General features: G+C 43.5%; 1 protein-coding gene across 2 annotated transcripts in view; it reads left to right on the top strand.

The window, feature by feature from the left end:
* Window positions 1-2,049: 2,049 nt before the first annotated feature.
* Window positions 2,050-21,395, top strand: part of dagla (diacylglycerol lipase, alpha) — a 44,631-nt gene continuing 25,285 nt past the window's right edge. For both annotated transcript variants that reach the window (XM_076287333.1, XM_076287334.1), the window contains exon 1: window positions 2,050-2,766. The gene's annotated coding sequence lies outside the window, so the exon portion shown is untranslated. The remainder of the gene's footprint in view (window positions 2,767-21,395) is intronic.

Genomic DNA, 21,395 nt, shown 5'->3' with positions numbered 1-21,395 from the left:
TGCAGCGTTCAGTCACACTGCCATATGTTTTACTCATTTTGAGTTTAGGCTGGTTGCCAAAGTGACTGGCCTTTTAATCCCATATTTGGTGGAAATTCTCCAGGGTGTATGTGTGTGTGACAGACTGTTCCTGTCTGACTGTAGCCTACTCTAAGATAGCAGCTCACAGTTCCACCATTACAAAGAGTCCTCTGTCAGAGTTAGAGAGGAGTAATTCATTTCTGGACAGAACATCTTCTGATACCAGCGGTTGTAAAACCATGCATGAGTGTGTTAGAGATCTAGACTCGCACTGTGTCAGCAAGAAAGCCAGATAGTCTCTACATCCCTGCAAAGCCCAACATTTTCTCTGCAACATGCCATGACTCATAAGCTTCTTCAGTGGAGAGCAGGGGGGAGGGACAGAAAAGAGGAATATATGAAATAATTGTCTGAAACAAAGAGAGAAAGGGAGAAACAGAGGCACAATAATAAGGAAGAAGGAAAGAGGAAAAGATGCATCATGGTGTCTCAATAAGGATGCATGTGTTACGCATTTAAAGGGGAGGCTGCACAGGCCATACCACCTCTCCGCATCCGAATCCCTGACCCTAACTCAAAATAACACCAAAATAGAAACACAAATGCATGTGACATACCTTCTTTTTCTTTCTTGTTGCTCTGTCTTTTATCTGCTTCGTCCAGGGCAAGGAGTAAAGTGATCCACATACAGCAGTTCCAGTTTTCAGTGGAAAAGGGCCTAGTCTGAATCTCAAGGAGACAGAATGGGGGAGAACAGAGTGATGGAGGACACTGGTAAGGGAGAGTGAGGAAGAGGGAGGGGAAAAGAGAGCCTGGGATGTACCATTTTCTCTGCAAATAGAGGGGGTTGCAGTATAGGTACAATGTGTATTTTCTGTGTTAAATCTGAGAAATCCTGTAATTCACTTACACCCAATATCCCAAAATTGAATTCAAGGGCTTAGCATTTAAGCATTTAACCCCTAATCCCCCCAGAAACATCCTTTAAACCACTAAATATGAAGTACAGGGAAGACAGGGTACATACACAATTCAATAACATTGTTTAAAAGAGAGCACAAATTCAAAATCATATAATCCCTAAAGAAGAAATGTAAGGCGAGTGATCTTTCCTCAGCCAGCGTGATGATGCAGTTCTGCTGCTTACCTTATCCCGGATCAGTAACACCCTGATTAACATCTGTTACAGCACTGCCAGCTGCTGCATGCACATTCAATAAAACTTGGGGAGGATTTATAAAATATACCATGAGATTTGAAATAATCAAGAAAAATCACATCAAGAAAAATATGAAGGAGTTATTTATTCAGACTTGCAGACACCTGTGCAGTATTTGTTAGAATGGTGTATATTTATTTACTAACCATTCTAAAATCAGACATCACCTTTAAACATGTGTGGGGAAAAACAAACTATAATGGTGATGGTAACATCATTAACTTTTAAAATCCTATGCTCCTTCTGTGTGTGTGTGTGTGTGTGTGTGTGTGTGTGTGTGTGTGTGTGTATTATCTGCTAATAAAACCCCCTCCCCCCAGATGTTCTATTCCCGTAGAACAGTCAACTTGCAGGAAGAACCAAAAGTATATTTAAGAAATTAAATAGGTAAAGTAGCTTTGTGTGAGGTGTTATATCAATGCAGATTTATGTATCCTAATTAGGCTATTGGGATAAAAAGGCAATGTATGCTTATAAGCATGAACTTGTAGCCTATTGTTTGCACCATGGTGGCTGAAATACATTGTACTGTCTAGTTTGTAGCATTTTGTAACCTACTTTATTATTAATACATAAACAGCAGAGTGGAGGCACACCCTTCTAATTAAAATAGCATATATGAACCTCAGGATATGACGCAGCCCCACGCCCAATCTCTCTTTTTCGGAGACTCCACACTATTCACAAAGCCCATGGAACGCAATCCAGCCGCCTAGCTGTGGTTTTCCCTGATAGAGAGAAAGCGCAAAGACTTGCGCAAACATCGCAGGTCCAATGGGAGTTGTGGTAACTCAAAGGATGACGTAAACTACGCGATTTGCGCAACCATTTTTCGGGAGCTATCCCTGCTGCCGGAGATGGGAACGAGAATACCCTCTCAGTTTCTTTTCCTATAAAAAATGCGTAAAGGAGGGGTAGTCTATACGGCAACCAATTTCTCTGGATCTACTACTGCTGGATACACAGGCTGCCTGGCAAGGGCTTCGGCAGTTACTCTGTTAGTTAATACGTTGATGATGAAACATTAGGGTATGTAATTCAAAATTTTAAACGGAGGTCTATGCGACGTGTTCGCAATATGTTACTACCTGTCAGGAATCGATTTCGTTGACTATTAGACAGAATGATTTGACAAACTCGTTACTCGTAGCCTATTGCCATGAAAAAACACGCACGATCTAGTATCAACGACGCATTGGAGTGTGCCAGAGAAACGAATGTCTGACTACCAAATCCTTGGAGCTGACTGTGTCCGCTGGGACGTATCGAAATGACACAGCCTCATAGCTCCGCGGAATTGCCTGACCTGAATTCCTGAGTGTCAACCCGTCAATTGAGGAACTGGGTGCATTAGGGTACGTGTTGGTGATTCGTTTTCATAGAAGAAGCACGGCCGTTCGGTACGACACTGGCAGCAACGCCTTGCTTCTGGTCGGCCCAGGGAGTGAACTGAGTGGATAAACGGAGGATGGGAGAGCGAACAGAACCGTATCAGTGGGTCTCGGGAGGACACCGTCATAGTACAGGTAAGCGACCTGCTTGTTTTAGAGAGGGGGAGGGGTGTCAGTTGGCCGAGTAGACAGGACCTTGTCATTTGAGTGAGTGAATGAATGAATGTGCAGTCTTTCAATGGAATCATTAAGCACTGGTCGCAGAGTCAAAACATCTGTCTAAAAGGCCTAATGATGTTGCGTAAATTCCGTGCAGATACAGGTGTTTGCGTGTGCATCTGCATCCGTGCCTTCCTGTTATTGTGACGGAACAGAAATCCAGAACCCTGAAATTAGCACTGTAACCTACCTCCTATATAGGCCTATTTCGTAAACGATAGCGTACTGTAACGCAGCAATGCTAATGCTCCTCCACAAAACACATATTTATGTGTAACATATAATAGCCTTTCCCCACCGCCCAGGATATTGAGATAGCTGTCAAGTTGTTCTGTCATGCTGGGCGCCAATTGTCTTTACAAAGGATCACATGCACGAATAATGCCAACGCCCCTTCGCTGCTAGTAGACTAAGCCATACAGCTTAATTTGAACAAGCAAAATGTTAGTTTGACCAAGATGTCTACGTTGCCTTCGTTCATGTGGCTCATCCTCTGGATCCGAGGTAGGCTGAGTGTGTGTGTGTGTGTGTGTGAGAGAGAGAGAGAGAGAAACGGACAGAGATGGGTTCTGTACAGTAGGGAGTATGCACAGTAGGGAGTATGGTGGTGGACACCATCACTTGCCTCCATGATGTACAGACTTAGAGATTGGATTTCCACTTTAACCTGGGAAAGAGATAGAGAGAGGGGGGGGGTGGTTATGGACATCAGCTTTTTACTGAACATCCATACAGATCTCAGAGATATGACTGGTTTCTAATGAAAGTCCTTAAAGCTGAGATGTAGGCCTAAGCTGATTTACATCATCTCATAAGTGTACATTGCGTCCACAGGATGCTGACTAAATGGAGCCTAAGTGGCTCATCATGCCCATGAGTATCAACAAGAACGCATGGTTTTCACATATGGACAATTGACTGTCTGGAGATGTTTCAGTATCATCCAAGACTTTAAGAGGGAATTTACTACTGTTTATGACTTGTTTGTTATATCACAATGCATGCACAAGCAGAGTTGGGTATGTTAACCATTCATTCATTCATTCATTCATTCATTCATTCATTCCATAGACCTTTTTGTTAGCAAATGACAAATACTGAGAAAAGTCTCAGTGCTCAGAGTAAGATGAAACATGCAGAATGGCAATGATTCAGTTATAGAAATTATTCATACAAAAAAACGTTGATATAAACCCTAGCTGCACATGCAGGATACTGCAACTAACAAGTTTACAACTATGCATATAATCAGTTAAATAAAGGATATTTCTGTCAAAAAGTTAGCCGATAATACAGTGCAAGGCATTATGACACTAGCCTTGCTTTGGACGTTCCTATGTACGGATACATATGGTGAGAAGATTGTAGGTGTCTTGACACCTTCCACCTCCCAGCTGCAATAACTCAAAACTGTGTATTACATCTCAGGTCGAGGGTTGACGCCAGTAACCGTTGTTGGTTTGGCATCCAACCCCTTCTTGTGGTAGTGATGAATGTCGGAGTGTATTCTTGTCAGCTGGACATATTTTCCTTAACAAGCATTGAACATTCACACAGCAGCACACACACATGTTCGAGGTTATCATAGTGAAAGTAGTGTTTACTTATTAACAGGGGACACAGTGTAAGGAAACTGCAGGTTGTTAGCTTAAGCTCAAGTCCTTCTTTATCTATGAATAGGAAGTATGTTAATAAATAGAAGAGTGTTTTTACCATGGTGAATTACTGTAGTGGCCTACATGTGGACAGGAACAGGGCTAGATCAAAGAATCTGCAAAAATGATTGCAAACATCCATATGCCGTAAATTATACTTACATAACAGTTTTATATATCATAATTGTAATTGAATGTATGTACATATGTGAGTTGCGTAGAAAGTATATTATGGTTTATTTGTGATTTGTATATTGATTGTATGGGATATGATAGTTGTGTGACCTGTGATCATCAGAGCCAAAGAGATCAAACCTGTAGCAGTGGACTAGTGTATGGGCAGTTTCTATGGATTGTGGAGATGTCCAGATTTTCTGGCTATGGGCCAGAGGTGAATATTTCAGTACATACTTAAGGCCAGCGCCCACTGGCGGCGTCCGATGCGACCAAAGTTTAGAAAATTGTTCTATCTCTTGAGCATCAAATCAATAGATGCGAATGTCGCCTCCGGGGGGCATTGGCCTTTAGTGGCCACGTGTCATTCCAACAGGAAGGGGCAATAGTACCTATAAGAACTCTTTTATACTCCCGTAAGTCACTGTGTCCTCTGTGGTGCGTATGAATATGAATAACTAGGGGCTGGGGAGTTGAATGAATATTTTAAAAGATGTGTTAAAAAATAATAGGTCAGTTTTTACTTGTTAGTGTGAGGAACTGAGTTTGGCAGATATAACCTTGCTCTGCGAGGCCAAGCAGAACAGTTGGTAAATCAGACTTACTAAACCAGGCAAGGAGATTTGCAAAAAGCCTGAACTATTTTCTTTTTTCCACATTCTTCAGTCATTTCCACATTACCAGTACTAGAGATATAAACAGACCAAGTTGGGGCATCTGTGCCGTCTTCTTTTGTCAGAGCTATATTGCAGTAGAATTGAAATAAAAGTGTTTCCTCTTCATCATGATTAACAGCTCTCTAGATCAACCAAGCCCTTCTCCTTTGACATTGTCCAGTGAGCTCAGGTGTCTTCTGGCAATACCAGGCTTGTTGAGCTTGCCCCCGTCCCTTATAATAGTTTTTTTAGGGAGTCAAACTTGACTCCCTAACTTGAACTTGAAGATGAGAGTTTTATCCTTTCTCATAGGTCATCTACATTTTGTTTCTGTGTGAAGGGGAGTGGTGAGGACAGGCCCTCGTTTTACTTTTTTTTATAGTCTCATGTCTTTAGAGTTTACAGAAAGCAGGTGACCTTTTCAGGAGTGCCCCATGTTTGTTGTAGAAATTGGTGAAGACGTAAAGGTGTAAAGGCATAAACGTTATTTTAGAATTTCTTTAAGCCCAACTCAGTTATCCAGACTTAATCCATAAGAGATGCAGCGATTTCTAAAGATTTTCTTGAAGCGTTTGTCACAAACTGTTGATTGTAGAGATGCACTGTTTGATCGACTGGTTACCGGAATTGGCGGATTTTCATATGATCGGCCATGACCGGCGACCGGTGTGTTTGCGTGATACTCACACTTATCCCTCGCCCTCCCATAATGCATATGCATCAATGAATATGGAAATATGTTCCATGGCAGCATGTTTAAATGTATCGTGAAAATTGTTTTTGTATTTTTAGTAGGATATTGGATGTGAGGAGGAAAAAAATGTTGTTCCATAACACAGTGCATTTAGTAGTGTGTGAATGTCCAACACTGTCAGCTGGAAAGATAGAAAATAAATATTTGTGTATGCTGTAAAGTGGTGAGAAACAAATGAAATTGGAATCGGCTAAAATTGGTATCGGCAGGTCAAAATCTATGAAAAGTTGGAAATTGGAATCGGCCCAGAAAATTGCAATCAGTGCATCCCTAGTTGATTGGCAGTCTGTTGTCAAAACAATGGATTTGTTTTTGGCTAAACTCAGTTCAATAGCAGCAGTCATCTAAACTGAGGGGCAGAATACTTAAGGAATTATGTTGGGAGGAGTGGTTATAGTCTATATTTCTCATATTAATTTTAATTTGAGGGTCTTTCCAAACCACCATGACAAACAAAACAACCAAGTGAAATAATTCAGCATTTCAATACTGGATCAAAATGACCCTCTCTCTCTCTCTCTCTCTATATATATATATATATATATATATAACCAAATAAAGCATCTTGAGATTGAAAGATGTTAATCTTTACAAAGCTATTTTGTTCCTTTATTTGTATACAAACTCTACGTTATTATGTCTATAAGACTATTCTGTGTAAGCAATGATTCCGGCCTAAAAATATATGATAATCTGTGGGCGTGCAACATAGGGACTTTGTTTTGGCAGCAACAATCATTGTTTGTAATTGTTTCCCTCTAATGACTAGTGAGTAAATATTTTTTGACGCTATCACTGATATTTCCCTTCAGGGTGTGGTGGTCCAGAGGGGTGCCACCTTTCCTTGTGAATACGCAACAAAGAGTTTCAAGGAACACACCAGGTTTTTCACTGGAAGTGGGTTAGGCCAGTTAGCCCATCGCTAGCCTATAGCCAAAAAAACGCTATAACTGAATTATGCTAAGCTAGGCTAAAGGTGTCAGACAGAGAAGAGCAGGGCATGATCTTATCTAACTCTTGGGTAGACGGAACATGAGCTAAGTTCCCCTAAAGTTGTCAATCTTTAAAGTCTGAATCATTCTTGCTAGAATGTTTTTAACCCATCATGCCTAAGAGTAGTTGTTTTAACCTTCAGTATTGGGATAAATCTGTTTGAAATAGCATAGGCTATGTGAAACAAGGGAAAGAGGCAGTGCTAGGATGGTTGCTCTGTTAGAGCACCAGCTGCTACCTCGTTCTTAGGCTGAAATTTTGTGTTTGCCCAATACAAAATGCTTTTGAGTTTAGGCCTAAATAATGATGATCAGCGTTCAGTGGTCACCTCTCCTACTCTGTCCCCATGTGAGATACAGATAGAGTTGTTATTGTCCACAATTTAATTTGTTGTTGCAGTCTGTACAGGGCCTCACAACACTACATACATACATACACATACATACATACACAGGCAAATTAACACCTGACCACAACCTTTCTGCTTTCCCTCCCCAACAGCTTGAGGTCCATGTCCCAATTTACATGTATGGTTTACGAGCTGTAGCTTTTACGGCTTTTCTAATAGCCTGCTGACATTTTTGTGTGCATTGAAGCTTTCTTACACACAGGCATTATCTCTCTTTTTTGGTGTAATCTTGTCTCTACCAAGCCAAAGCCAGTGAAGGGAAATATTTGGTGATTTCCTGATAGTTTCTGAGTTCCTCAAATAGTTTATTTGGTTGTGTTGGTTGCATCATTTGAGAGTTCTCCTGTCTCGTAATTTTTTTAGTGGAATGTTGATGTTTATGTTGATGCTTCCATATTGGTTATGTAGGCCCTAAGGGATAATGGACGACACGGTGGTCTGTTCACAGAAGTTAAAACACGGTCGAGGTTGTAAAGCGGAGGGCCGTTTAAACCTTGTAAGTGCATGTCTGTGAACAGACCACCGTGGAGTCCATTATCCCGCTTATTCCACTGTTGCCACTTGCGTTGTGTTCATTTCCTGTTACAATTTAAACGTTTTAATCGCTAAAACTCTTGTTTGTAGAACTAATTTCTTCCGACACATATCAACTAATTTCTCAACTCAACAGGACAAACTGCTAGCCTGGCGGGCCATCCTATATCATTGAAATGTATAGTCTGGAATCGAACCATTCACCTCGCTTAATCCAAGGGGCGGGCAGAGAATTGTCTTTCAAACTGCCTAGGCATGCAATAGGCCAGCGCTACGACCATATCCGTATCCGGTCGGCAAAACGGCAAATACATCCTTCTTCAAAAGGAATGACTTAAGTGCATTGTGTTGCTCAACTTTAAAAAAAAAGCACAAGTCCAACTCCTCCAAAGTTGACGCCAACGCCGATTCAAACAACCGCTCTTCGTTCGCCATAGCCACCTTCCTTGTTGTTCACCGTCGCAGGACTGTCGTTATCGTGTTAAGCCCGCCTTAAGACTCTCTAACAAAATAGAGCGCTGTGATTGGATGACGTCCACGGCGTCAGCCAATAGAAATCCCTATGGTTTGATACTAGACGTACAGGCTGAGCAAATTAATTTGCCGCCGCTAGGGTGCGTCTAGATTTCTAGGCTAACAAACTGCCGTTACTAGTTCTAAATGGATGGTTGCTACGGCCAAAGGCCAGTCGTTAGTTCTATCTCTCCCATTGTCAAGCGGGCGTATCCCAAGATTCTGATGAACTTTAGCTTTGAAACATCGCTATTTTACCTGCTGTCATTCATCTAGCTAAAAGCCACCTCCGTCATATGCTACAATGTTGCAATGTTCTGAACGTCTGCATTTTACAGCTCGAATGCAACGTGACAGTTCATTTAAACTTCACAACGAGTTTGGCGAATTAATATACAAGTGTGATACGGCCAAAAAAATGGATCTACTTCATAGGTGTGCAGATAACATACGGTTAATGGTCGTTCTAAATTACGTAGGACAATGGAAAATTCAACCAAGCAGTGGAATAACGAGTTATAACCGGCCCCGAGCAATGGAATTCCCTCCAAGCTTTGACACTGGAACAGATAGTTTGCAATGTTCTGTGAAAGTGAAATGGTAAACATGTTTTACCCTAAGGAGGAAGTGACTGTTGCTCTCATCCCAGCACCTGTATTTCATGTCTTTCATTAATCCTTCCCTCTTTTCTCCCGTCCCCATTATGTCTCCCTGATTGCGCCTTGTTCATCTTTTTCCCCGTAGTCCTCCAGTGCTGTCCTCATAGTTTCCCCATGACTCTGCGCGAGTCACCCCATGTGCTCCAGCCTGTAGCTGGTGCCTGCCTCCCTCCCTCCAGCCCTCCATCCTCCCAGCCCCCTCCCACACCTCAGCCTCATTCACTATTCCTACATTGCGAAGCCAGCTGCAGAGCACTGCTTGTTAGCGCCTGTGAGCTAGCATAAGCTGCTGATGAGAAACCTGCACTCACTCTCTTTCTCTCTATCTATCCCTCTCTCTCTCTCTTTCCCTTCATTTTCTTTCTCTCCCTCTTCTCCCCTATCCTTCTTTATCTAGCACATCCAGATTCGGGCTTTGGCTCAATTCCTCCCTCCTCCTTTTTTAGACTGAAGGCTGTGTGCCACTTACTCCCACACTCCCTCTGCCTCTCTTTCTCACTCTTTTCTCTCTCTCTCTCTGTCTCTTTCTTTCCTTCATCCCTTCCATCCTTTCCTCCTGTTCTCCGTCTTTCTTGATCTCTCTCCTCCCTCGCTCTGCCCGTCTTTCACTCCTACTCCCACCCACTCAGTCCTTTTCACCTCCTAGTTGCACTCAGAGAGATGAAGTGTGTGTGTGTGTGTGTGTGTGTTTGTGTGTGTGCGCGCGTGTGTGTGTGCGTGTGTGTGTGCGTGTGTGTGTGTGTGTGCGTGCGCGTCTATGCCTGGCATGCATGCTCATGTGGTTGCTTCACTCTCTGTGTATTGTGGTGATCTGTTGGTTCTCTGTTTTTTCCTTCCATTAAATCGTCCTAACATGTGGTGCTGAAGGGTTTCAAAAAGGGAACTGAAAAACAATTGCTGTCAACCAAACACACACACGTGCCCCCCAAACACACACACACACACACACACACACACACACACACACACACACACACACACACACGCTCTTGGGATTTCCCCTCAGAGTTGGCTTTGATTCAGAATTGGGAATGTAATACAGGAAATGCCAGTTTGGGTCTGACTGTCCCTAAATTAAACAGCATTTAATGAAGCACTTGATGCTAATTTCAGATCAAAAGGTGTCAGATGATCAAAAGATAAGATCAGAAATGCCCCAATCAGCCATGGGTTTCACACATTTGTGTGTGCGTGTGTGTGTCTGTCTGTCTGTTAGTCTCACAATGACTTCATTTGAGCCTTGCAAATGAATAGGCCTAGTTTTGAAGGACATCACTGTTACAGAAATGGCATCTACATGTGGCCTATCATGAACTTCTGCTCATCTTCCTCATTTTTGCATCAGACATTTTTGCCTGAGGTGTGGAAAATATTCCTCACCCTAGAAAGTTTTGGGTAGTGTCATTCTATTCTATTTTGATGTACTATTTTCTCTTTTTTGAGTGTTTTTCCATGATATTGTTGACTCAGAGGGAGTAGTGCAGCTGTCAGGTGATAACATGCACTAGTCCAAATAGTGTTGGTGTCAGAAGAGAAAGTAGTGTGTACTCTCAGCTTCTTTTGTTTGCACGGCTCTCTGGTTAGGTGGATGCCAGCTTGTTAGTGTTTAAGGTGTCTTATAGTTTGAAAAGAGAGAGGAGGGGAGAGGGAGAAAGAGCAGGAAAGCAGCTGAGAAATTAATAGAAGTGCGAGGACAGAGGGGTTGCTTTTTGACTTAACATATTTAGAACATTACTGCTGTGACCCAGATACACATCAGACTGCTCCAATGAAAAGCTGCAGTGTTGTCGAATGACTTACAGGCTGAGGTAAGTCAGTCCCTTACACTGGGTACCAGTGCAGCTCACCTCACATGTAGAGAGTAGAAACAGCACATCCAAACAGGAGGTAAAACAGTAACACATTACTGGACTGCTTATGTAACCCACCTTAAAGTTTGGTTACTAAGACCATAACTTTAGTTTTAGAATGGTTTGAGTACAAATATATAAATATGAATAAATAGAATGAATATGAATAAATAGCAAGAACAAGAAGCTGAGTTTATGTATTTTCTTTTCATTCTCTTTTTGCCTTTAAATGACATTGTGCCCTCACATTGTATGTTATGTAATCTTGTGAGTGTTTCGTAGTTTTAAAAGGAACAGAAAAAAGCACCATTTTGGCTGTGGCATACACGGCTTGGCAAAAGCAACCCTGTGTTAGGTGGAGACGGGCACATTTAGATCGGTGCCATTCCTGAGGTCGAGTAATAATAGGATTCTTAAGTGTGGGATTTGGGGAAATCCGTAAACCTACAGGGAATATCGTGAGTTGTCCAAGCATAAACTGCTATTTTTCCGGAATACCAGCCAGGGCCTCCCCATGGAATCAGCTGGGATTTGTGAAGCGGTGGTCCGCAAGAGATTGATTGCATCTCCCTCGTCCTAACCTCAGAGTAGGAAAAGTTTTGAGATAAGAGGTGGAGAAATGCCTCTCTGTTGGATGTTTCGAGAATAAACGGGTGGTGCAGCTGGAAGTGTGAGTACACCAGGCTTTCAGCAGTCTCTTAGAAGTCATGTCATGTCAATTCAGAGAGAGAGAGATCACAGTTAACCAAAAGAGAAAACAAAGAATCTTATTGGGATCACTGGAAGAATGAAACACAAATTAGAACGCTATCTGGCCATTATCAATTGGCAGAGTATCTCTACATTGTCAGAGATACAAAGCAGAGACAGACCCTAACAAAGTACAGGTTGAGTGACCACAGTCTAGCCATAAAGGCAGACACAAAAAAAATCATGGTTACCCAAAGAGCAAAGGGTATGTGGTCACTGCATGACAGGGGAGGTAGAGTCAGAGGTGCATTTCCTTCTATAAGTACACAATGTAGTAAGACATTTTGGCCTTAAAGGTGTTTCCATTTAAGTGCAGGCTATATTCAACCATTTGCTCTTTTGGTATGGTCTGTGCAAAGCTGAAGGAAGAGACGCTGCTGTAAGCAGAAAGTGAAGGAGAGATTTATGTGTTAACAACTGTGGAATTCCATGTTCAAGGTGTTTGCGCAGTCATGCTGGGTGTGTGAGTGTGCAGTCCTGCTGTGTGTGTATGTGTCCTCATGGTGAGCGCATGGTTGCAGCCTTGCTGAAAGGGTGTGCGTATGCCATGATGTCTGGATGTATGTGCGTGTGTCAATGCTGTGTATGTGTGTACCATGGCTTAGGTGTGTGTGTGTCCTCGAAGGAGGCTGGGTAGGCCTCTTCTCGACGGCTGGCGCCCTAAGACCTTATTTACTGTCTTGGGGTCAATCTTGACTGAATTCCATGGCCCTTGGTCGTTATGGGATACAGCCTTATAGATATGGTTGACTCTTTGGGTAACTATGTCGTAAACAAGTTTGCGTACCATTAATGGAGATGTCATGTCTTGTCTGAACTGTCAGTGAAGTATAAAAAGTGTTTCCCTGTTTGTAACATCAGACTGCGTCTGTTAGCAACACGACGTAGGTCTCCGGATTCGTGAATAAAGCTCTCTGAGATTTCTGGCTGACTGAGACTTCATTTCTGAAACAATCCCTAGACAATTTTAAGTTCCTACAACACCCCAAAGGGATGAATATTTTGACAAGTTTGGCTGAGAGAGAGAGAGAAAGAGAGAGAGAAAGAGAGAGAGAGAGAGAGAGAGAGAGAGAGAGAGAGAGCTCTGTGTCTGTGGTGCATGCCAGGACCTGTCAAACACATTCCATAAATCAGTTGTCATTCAGCTGGTCTGATGTAGGCCTGTCTGACTTTGCCTAGCATGAGAGCTCATTATTATGGACACACCCCACGCCTATGAACACCTCTCTCTCTCTCTCTCTCTCTCTCTCTCTCTCTCTCTCTCTCTCTCTCTTTTCTTTTTGTTTTTCATCTCTTTTTGTCTTTCTAGTTCTCCTCAAAGGCGATTCATTTTTATTTCTTTCATTTATCTCTTTCATGCTCAGATGCACATGTCAAGACACACACACATACACACACAGACACATAGACACACTCCTATGTTTCCACACACTCACCTACAAAAGCGGAATGCCTACAGATCAAACCACCAACCCCCACACACGCATTCTACTGTATGCTCACAAAACCTGACTGCTTTGCGATAGGCCTTTAGGGCCGAGTCTTTGTTAAAGAGATAGAAATAGAATGCGCCGGGTGGCTGGAATGCGGTCAAAGCATCAGCGGTGCCTCGTCTCTCTCAGTGACATTTTGTCCCGGCTTCCTCGCATCCTCCTCTGCTCCAGGCTCCTGCTCAGTCTCCCTCTACTGACGTTGATTAGTGTCTTCCCAGAATCCTTTGCGCAGCAGCAAGGTGACATGGTTCAAGAGGAGCATGTAAGAGATGTGGCAAAGAAATGCCCTTAAAGAGACTAGTGTTCAACCCTGACTTTGTGGTGGGGTATAATCCTGCCGCTACTTGCTGAGTCATCCATTTTCCCATCGTGTCCTGAAAACCATTCAGTCTGATTGACTACCGCCTATCATGGCACGTGTTCCTGACAGGCAACCTCTTGACAAGCTCTTAATAATGCATGTCTTAGTGTATGACGTAATGCTTTTTTAAAGATTCATGTAGCAAACATGCCCTGCCTGCTGGCGCTGCGCTAAGTAACAAAATCTGATTGAATATTCTTCCCCCATTTTATTCCATCCAGTGTGTCAAAACACAGTTACAGCAGAGATAAGAAAACATCTCCATAAAGGTCAAGTTCTGTGTTCAAAAATAGCATGGGCCTTACACATATAGGCTGAATTGTTATGATCTTGAAAATGACTGCTGTTGATTGGCTATTGCTCAGTGCACCTACCTCACTGGAAGGTTATTGGATTATAAAGATTTGGTGAAAGGCGTTTGTAGAGAAGCATGCAGGTGTTTCTCAGAGAGATGAACACTACATCTCTTCAGAGGCAATTGCATGTGAAGTTTATATTCAGGGACCACATGAAAATGGCACTTCTCTCATGGATGTGTCAGCATGTGATATCTTTAAGCACCCATTCTATCCATTCTTCTATCAGTGGCACTAACAAAAACCAATAAGGCTAGTTTCAGTGATGAGTCCTTTTCACAGGAAGTCTTACATTTTAGTGCTGCTGTTCATGAAAGCTTTAAAGTAGGTGTAATAAACGTTGTTGAAATGGGTTGCCCGTTAGCTTGACAGAGAGGCAGTAAAACCAAAGCCAAGCAAATGGTCCATGTGATGCACTTTTCCTTATCTGAATAGGGGTGGTCTGGGTAAGTGATGTCATGAGCTGAAATCTCTCAAGCAGCTGTTAGTTAGACGAACCAACAGAGAGCCTCAACGAGCAAACCGATTCTGAATCTGAATGTTTTTATGCATCAATACCATGATGACATTACCAGACATTTCAGATCTTTGGGGAGGACCAAGGGCATCTCTGAAGCTTTTTGTTTAGTTTTTAGTGTTATATTTGTAACTCCAGTGCTCTAGTAACGATTTATGGCGTGGAAGTCTTACTAGTGACATCAGAAGGACCTTACTTTTAAAGGCCCATTTTCATTAAGGCTGCCTAAGACCCAGTTTCACCCACCTGATTTATTCCAAATTTCACACAACACTACCCATGGCATTTAAAATGGAAAAGTCTGTTAAGTCTGTTATTGATGAGAGTGTACAAGATGAGTATACAAGTATCAGTATATAACATATACTGATTATAATATAATAATCTATCATCGGTATTTGGTCTGCCTTCTCTTTGCTATAAAGTTTAAGCAAAGATCCTTAAAATACATCAACCGTTCTGGTTTAAGGTACATTTTCCCACATATTGACAGAGCTGTGTTTTTTCCCCATTTCTTCAATGTACAGTATATCTATAATGTAAGGCCTCATAGCCCCAAACCACTGGGACATTTTTAAAGATGATGTTGTCATGTTTTGCTGCGGACTGGAACTTGCTGCCATGGCAACCCGCAACAGACCTCCCGTAATGGTTGGTGCCAAACTCCAGGTCTTCTACTCGAGGGACTAATGAAGCTCTATGTTCCCACTAAGGGCTGATGGTCTGTGTCGCCATCACATCTCTGCTGCTTCATCCTCATCATCACACTCCTTCAGTCGCGACCAAGTCTGGGATTGTTGCGTAGTTGACAGCTGTCTTTCTCTCTTTCGCTGTCTCGCTCATTCCGAACCACAAAGCTAGCCACACAAACAGAAATGGGCATATGCAGCAAACATAAGCTCACACCCTCACACGCACACACACACCCTGTCCATCACTCCCCCTCTATCAGCCTTTATTTCCCCTTCCCCTCGCTTGACAGACGCACACACACCCACGCCCATGGCTGTGCCTGCTTTTAAGACAGAAACAGACTCTCTCTCTCTCTCTCTCCTCTCTCTCTCTCTCTGTCTCTGTCTCTTTCTATCTGTCTCCCACTCTATGTAGTCATTCTCAGTCTTTCTTGATCCATTCTTTCTCTCAGCATTCCCAGCTTCTCTTTGGTGTTCATGTGTCTGCTATAATGACGTGTTGTTTCAGAAGCCCTGGAACAAGACTGGTATTGTTCTCATGCTGACTTTTGATTTATGGTCAGCTGTTTTGTTGTGAGCGATCCATGTTCAAGGCACAGCTTGCAGCTCCTTCTTTGACTTCTTTTCTTATTTATACTTTATTTATTTATATATTATACTGTACATCTGTCAGTCAGTTTGTCTGTCAGTCTATCTGATCTCCTGCAAGTCCCTGTGCACTGAATAAAACTAACCTGTCCCTGAGGCTTGTGCGTCATTCGACCGTAACTGCCATTATCCTGAGTCTAATACTCTATGTAGTTTATCCCTGTGTTCAGCAGAGAATACACACATTACATTACATTTGGCTGATGCATTTTTAGCCAAAGCGACTAACAACATGGTAAACAGTTTAAGTTTTAGAGCAATTCTCAACATTTTTAGGACAATTTAAAAAACATTAGAGTACAGTAAGAATAAGTGCATCAGTGAGTGCTGATTTTTAATAGTTACGTGTCAGTTTAAGACGGCTGGTGAGTGCTAGGATCAGCAAGACTTGTTGTAAGTGTTGCTATGAGAGGAGATGTTCTCTAAAGAGCTGGGTCTTCAGGAGTTTTTTGAAAATGGAGAGGGATGTCCCTGCCCTTGTAGGCACTGGCAGTGTGTTCCACCAACGAGGAACAACAGATGAGAAAAGTTTGGATTGGCCTGAGCGTACTGGTGGTAGAGCTAGACGTCGTTCGTCTGAGGAGCGCAGCGGTCTGGAGGTAGCGTATGTCTGTATGAGGGCATTCAAGTAGGTGGGAGCAGAACCGGAGACTACTTTGTAGGCAAGCGTTAGAGCCTTGAATTGATGCGGGCCGCCACAGGTAGCCAGTGTAGCTGGATGAGCAGCGGGGTAACATGTGCACTTTTGGGTTGGTTGTAGACCAGGCGCGCCGCCGCGTTCTGGATCATCTGAAGTGGTTTCACTGCGCAGGCTGGGAGACCTGTCAGGAGGGCGTTGCAGTAGTCGAGTCGTGAGATGACTATTGCTTGAACCAGAAGTTGGGTAGCATCTTGAGTCAAGTAAGTCCTGATTTTCCGTATGTTGTAGAGTGCGAAACGGCATGACCGGGTGACTGAGGCAACATGATCTGAGAAGTTTAGTTGGTTGTCGAGAACAACTCCTAGATTTCTTGCAGTCCTGGTAGCTGAAACAGACATGGAGTCAAATTTGATGTTGATGTCGTGGTGTATGGTAGGTTTAGCTGGGAGGACCAGCAGTTCAGTCTTTGAGAGGTTCAGCTGGAGGTGGTGTGCCTTCATCCATGTAGCTATGTCTGAGAGGCAATCCGAGATCCGTGCTGAAACCAAGGGGTCATCAGGTGGAAAGGACAGATAGAGCTGTGTGTCGTCCGCATAGCAGTGGTATGAGAAGCCATGCGAACGGATAATCTGTCCCAAGGAGGTGGTGTAGATAGCAAAGAGAAGGGGGCCCAGCACTGAGCCCTGGGGACCCCTGTGGTGAGATGGTGAGGTGCAGATAGCTGACCAAGCCATGATACGTTAAACGAGCGTCCTGTGACGTAGGATTCAAACCAGGAGAGAGCAGAACCGGAGATTCCCATGTTAGCGAGTATAGAGAGAAGGATGCGGTGATTAACCGTGTCAAAGGCAGCCGATAAGTCAAGCAGAATGAGTACTGATGACCGAGCGGTCGCCCTGGCTTCTTTTAAGGCTTCTGTTACAGACAGCAGAGCCGTTTCGGTGGAGTGGCCGCTTTTGAACCCAGACTGATTTGGATCCAGAAGGTTGTTTTGTGAAAGGAAGTCAGAGACCTGTTTCGAGACTGCTCGTTCAATGCCTTTGGATAGGAAAGGCAGGAGAGAGACAGGGCGGTAGTTCTCGACTTCAGCAGGGTTGAGAGAAGCTTTCTTAAGTAACGGTGTTACCCGGGCCATTTTGAACGCTGTTGGAAATGTGCCGGAGGTTAGCGAGGCATTGATCACGTGAGATAGCTGGTGCGATGGTCGGGCTGATGGACTGAAGTAGGCTCGTAGGTATAGGGTCCAGCGAGCATGTGGTAGGACGGCTGCATGTCAGGAGTCTAGATACTTCATTCTCGGAGAGAGGCGTGAATGCTGAAAAAGATGATCCAGCAGTCCCTAGAGGTTGTGGGGGTGCGGTATCTGAGTCAGATGCGTTGAGTGGGCATGTAGAGAATTGACTGCTGATTGCCGCCACTTTGTAAAAAATGAGGCGAGGGTATCTGCAGTAAGGCTGGATGGAGGAGGAGGCAGCTGAGGGTTGAGTAGCGATTTGAAGGTTGAGAAAAGTTTTCGAGTGTCTGTAGCGCTGTTGATTTTGTCATTGTAGAAGGCCGTCTTAGCAGCAGTGATGCTGGCTGAGAAGGAGGTCAGGAGTGTCTGGTAGTTTTTGAGGTCATCAGTTAGTTTGGATTTGTGCCATTTCCTCTCCGCGGCTCTGAGTTTGGTGCGTTGCGATCGGAGGGTATCATTTAGCCATGGATGAGAGTGTTTGGATCGAGCTGGCCTTGTGGTAAGAGGGCACAGCTTGTCTAGACACGAGCTCAGTGTGGAGCAGAGCGAGTCTGTGGCCTCATTAACCTCCAGAGAGGAGAAGGTGTTGAGTGGAGGTAGACCGGAGGCAACCACAGAGGAGAAGTGCGTTGGAGACAGGTTCCGGATGTTGCGGCGGAACGTGACCATCGGCTGAGGAGCCGGAGGCTGTTCTGTCAGGCTGACGTTGAACTGGATGAAGAAGTGGTCAGAAAGATGGAGAGGCGTCACCGTGAGGGTGTCTGTGCTGCAGTTTCGAGTGAAGATCAAGTCAAGCTCTTTGCCAGCTTTGTGAGTCGGTGGGCTTTGAACCAGTTTGAGGTCAAAGGAGTGGATCAGGGCCAAAAAGTCCGCTGAGCCTGGGTCATCTAAGTGGATGTTCATATCACCGAGAACAAGAAGCGGACAGTCATGCTCAGGGATGGAGGACAGCAGAGAGTCAAGTTCGTCCATAAAGTCGCCTAGTTGGCCTGGAGGGCGGTAGATGACCAGCACGTAGAGTTTTGCTGGGGCGATCACTGTGATGGCATGGAATTCGAATGAGACGTATTTGTTTGAAGGCAGTAGCGGGGTGAATTTCCATTTGTTGGAGATCAGCAGGCCCGTCCCACCTCCTTGTCCAGATGGGCGAGGGGTGTGGGATAGTGTAAGGTTAGTGGAGAGTGCAGCCGGAGTGGCAGTGTTCTCACATGCACTGCTGGTGAATCTTCAAACCATTAATGATCCATCTGTGGCCAATGTGTTGGTGATTTTTCTTTTTTTCTTTTTGATAAGGCTTTTGGCGAAGCAGTTTCTTGCCTGACACTTGGTGCAAAAAAAGACATGTGAAAAATTAAACCATATGTTTTTTGTTATTTTATTTTTTTATTTTTTGCTTGCTTGCTTTGCTTATGCTTGCCATTGTTGTTTCTATTCCCTTATGCATGACATTGGCCATGATCATGTTTTAGATGGTGTAGATCATGACATGCCATAAAAGCTGTAAAATGTGGAAAGCATTATTGATTATAAAAGATTGTCAGGTGAGTGGTTGTTTATTGTTGTTGCATTAGACGCCGCCAGTGGGCTTTGCTCTGTTAAAAGTAATGGAGTTTTAAACTTTGGCTTCACATAACGCATGTCAGACGCCATCAGTTATGATGCAATAGTAAATCAGTTTGACTCCATCTTGTAATTTTTGGGATATTTTAGATAGTCTCCACTATAGGCTGGTCTTAAGAGATCCGCGGAATTGAACATCAGAAAGGGCCAAAAAGTTTTGCTGTGGGGGACCCAATGCCTGACACCCCACACCCTCTTTACAAACCATTAGGCTAGATGGGCAGGTGGTGGAACAGGTTGAGATCTTTAGATCTACCCGGACAAAGTACCCGGACACAGAGATCGACAACAATTTGTCCTTCACACAACATGCTGATTGAATCTATACATTTTTCTCCTGAGGAGCCTGAATGGGTTTAATGGACATTTTAACAAAGGCATAGCCGTCACCAATGGAACATACAATATTGCAATCCATTACAACTTCCTGACAATGAGAAACAAGGAAAAACTCGCAAGAATTATCATGCACGCAACTAAAATCATCAGTACTTCTCAGATCCACCTCTCTCAGATCCACCTTGAATTTCCCCTTGGGGATCAATAAAGTATCTATCTATCTATCTATCTATCTATCTATCTATCTATCAAACCTTTACATGATAGAAAGAAGGCAGACTCCATCATTATGGATCCTTTACCTCCTACCCCCCCCCACCCCCACACACACCTTTCCTTTCAGCTGCTCCCATCTGGCAGATTCTTCAAAGCCCCTTGGGCCAGTAATCTTTCATTCCCAATGCTATGCATGGTAAAAAAAAGAAACTACCTGATAATGGCAGCATAGCACATTTATTGAATTATTTATGGATGTTTGTTTTTGTACCGGTATTCTCCCTCTAAGCCAAAGCCCTATGAGCCTCTAACCCAAGAACATTCTCTATTACTGTGTAATAGACAATAAAGTTGTTTTGAATCCTTAAAATCTTTTGAAGATTTTCTGTTGATTGCTTGCTACACCTCACTGTATTCCATGTGTCAAATTTGTGGGCAGCCGTGACCTACTGGTTAGCGCTTCGGACTTGTAACTGGAGGGTTGCCGGTTCGAACCCCGACCAGTAGGCACGGCTGAAGTGCCCTTGAGCAAGGCACCTAACCCCTCACTGCTCCCCGAGCGCCACTGTTGTAGCAGGCAGCTCACTGCACCGGGATTAGTGTGTGTTCACTGTGTGCAGTGTGTTTCACTGATTCACGGATTGGGATAAATGCAGAGACCAAATTTCCCTCACGGGATCAAAAGAGTATATATACTTATATAAATGTAATTTTATCATTGAGTGTATAAACACTTGATTATTGTCTTTGATGGAAACCTCCCCTCCGCCTCAAAAATAAACTCCTGTCTACATTATTATATTGTCAGAGATGCCTCAGCAAAAAATAGAAAGCTCATTTTCTACCAGAGGACAGTGTTCAGAATGTGACTAAAATGTTTTGGCTACCAGCAGGCATATTCTAAGTTGGCCAACTCTGATAAGCCTATTGGATATTCACAGCCTTGGGCAAACTTTATTTTCTGCATCAGTAGTAGCTTTGCCTGATCTTATCACAAAATAAATAACAAGTTTCTCTCATGTGAAACAGGTAGTCCCTATGAGACAAATACCACAACAACGCCCTTGTTTACAGTTTCCCTCATGCCTGGATTGGCAGACCGTTGTACAGCCTTCCCCTTCTGGCTATTGTGTTGTCAAAGCTAACATCCTCGTTTTTTAATATAAACTCAACGGCCGGTGTGTTTTTGTGGAGCCAGGAAGTAGTTTTGTTGGAAGTGTTGCAGGCGCCGTGTCAGCATAGCATCGTTGTCTCGGCCCAGAGCTGCACACACTCTTGCCTGTCAGGTCAAGATCATCACATCTCAATCTTTGTAGGACAGTGATGTGCACTCCACGCCTCCACGGCCTCCCTGCTGGACTATGCATCTTTAGTCGCTGACTGGCCTTTTTTTAAAATGTGTAATTATGTCAGTGCTCTTGCATTAACAAGCACTTGTTAGTTCTGCCAATGCTCTCCATGTGTACTTCAGCACGTTTTGTT

The sequence above is a fragment of the Alosa pseudoharengus genome, unplaced genomic scaffold (genome assembly GCF_046254945.1).
Source record: "Alosa pseudoharengus isolate Yale_2024_CS ecotype anadromous, Long Island Sound unplaced genomic scaffold, YU_APseudo_1.1 YU_APseudo_1.1_scf_16, whole genome shotgun sequence".
Taxonomy (NCBI): domain Eukaryota; kingdom Metazoa; phylum Chordata; class Actinopteri; order Clupeiformes; family Clupeidae; genus Alosa; species Alosa pseudoharengus.
The sequence above is the reverse complement of the archived record's forward strand: the minus strand, read 5'-3'. Positions and strand labels throughout refer to the sequence as shown.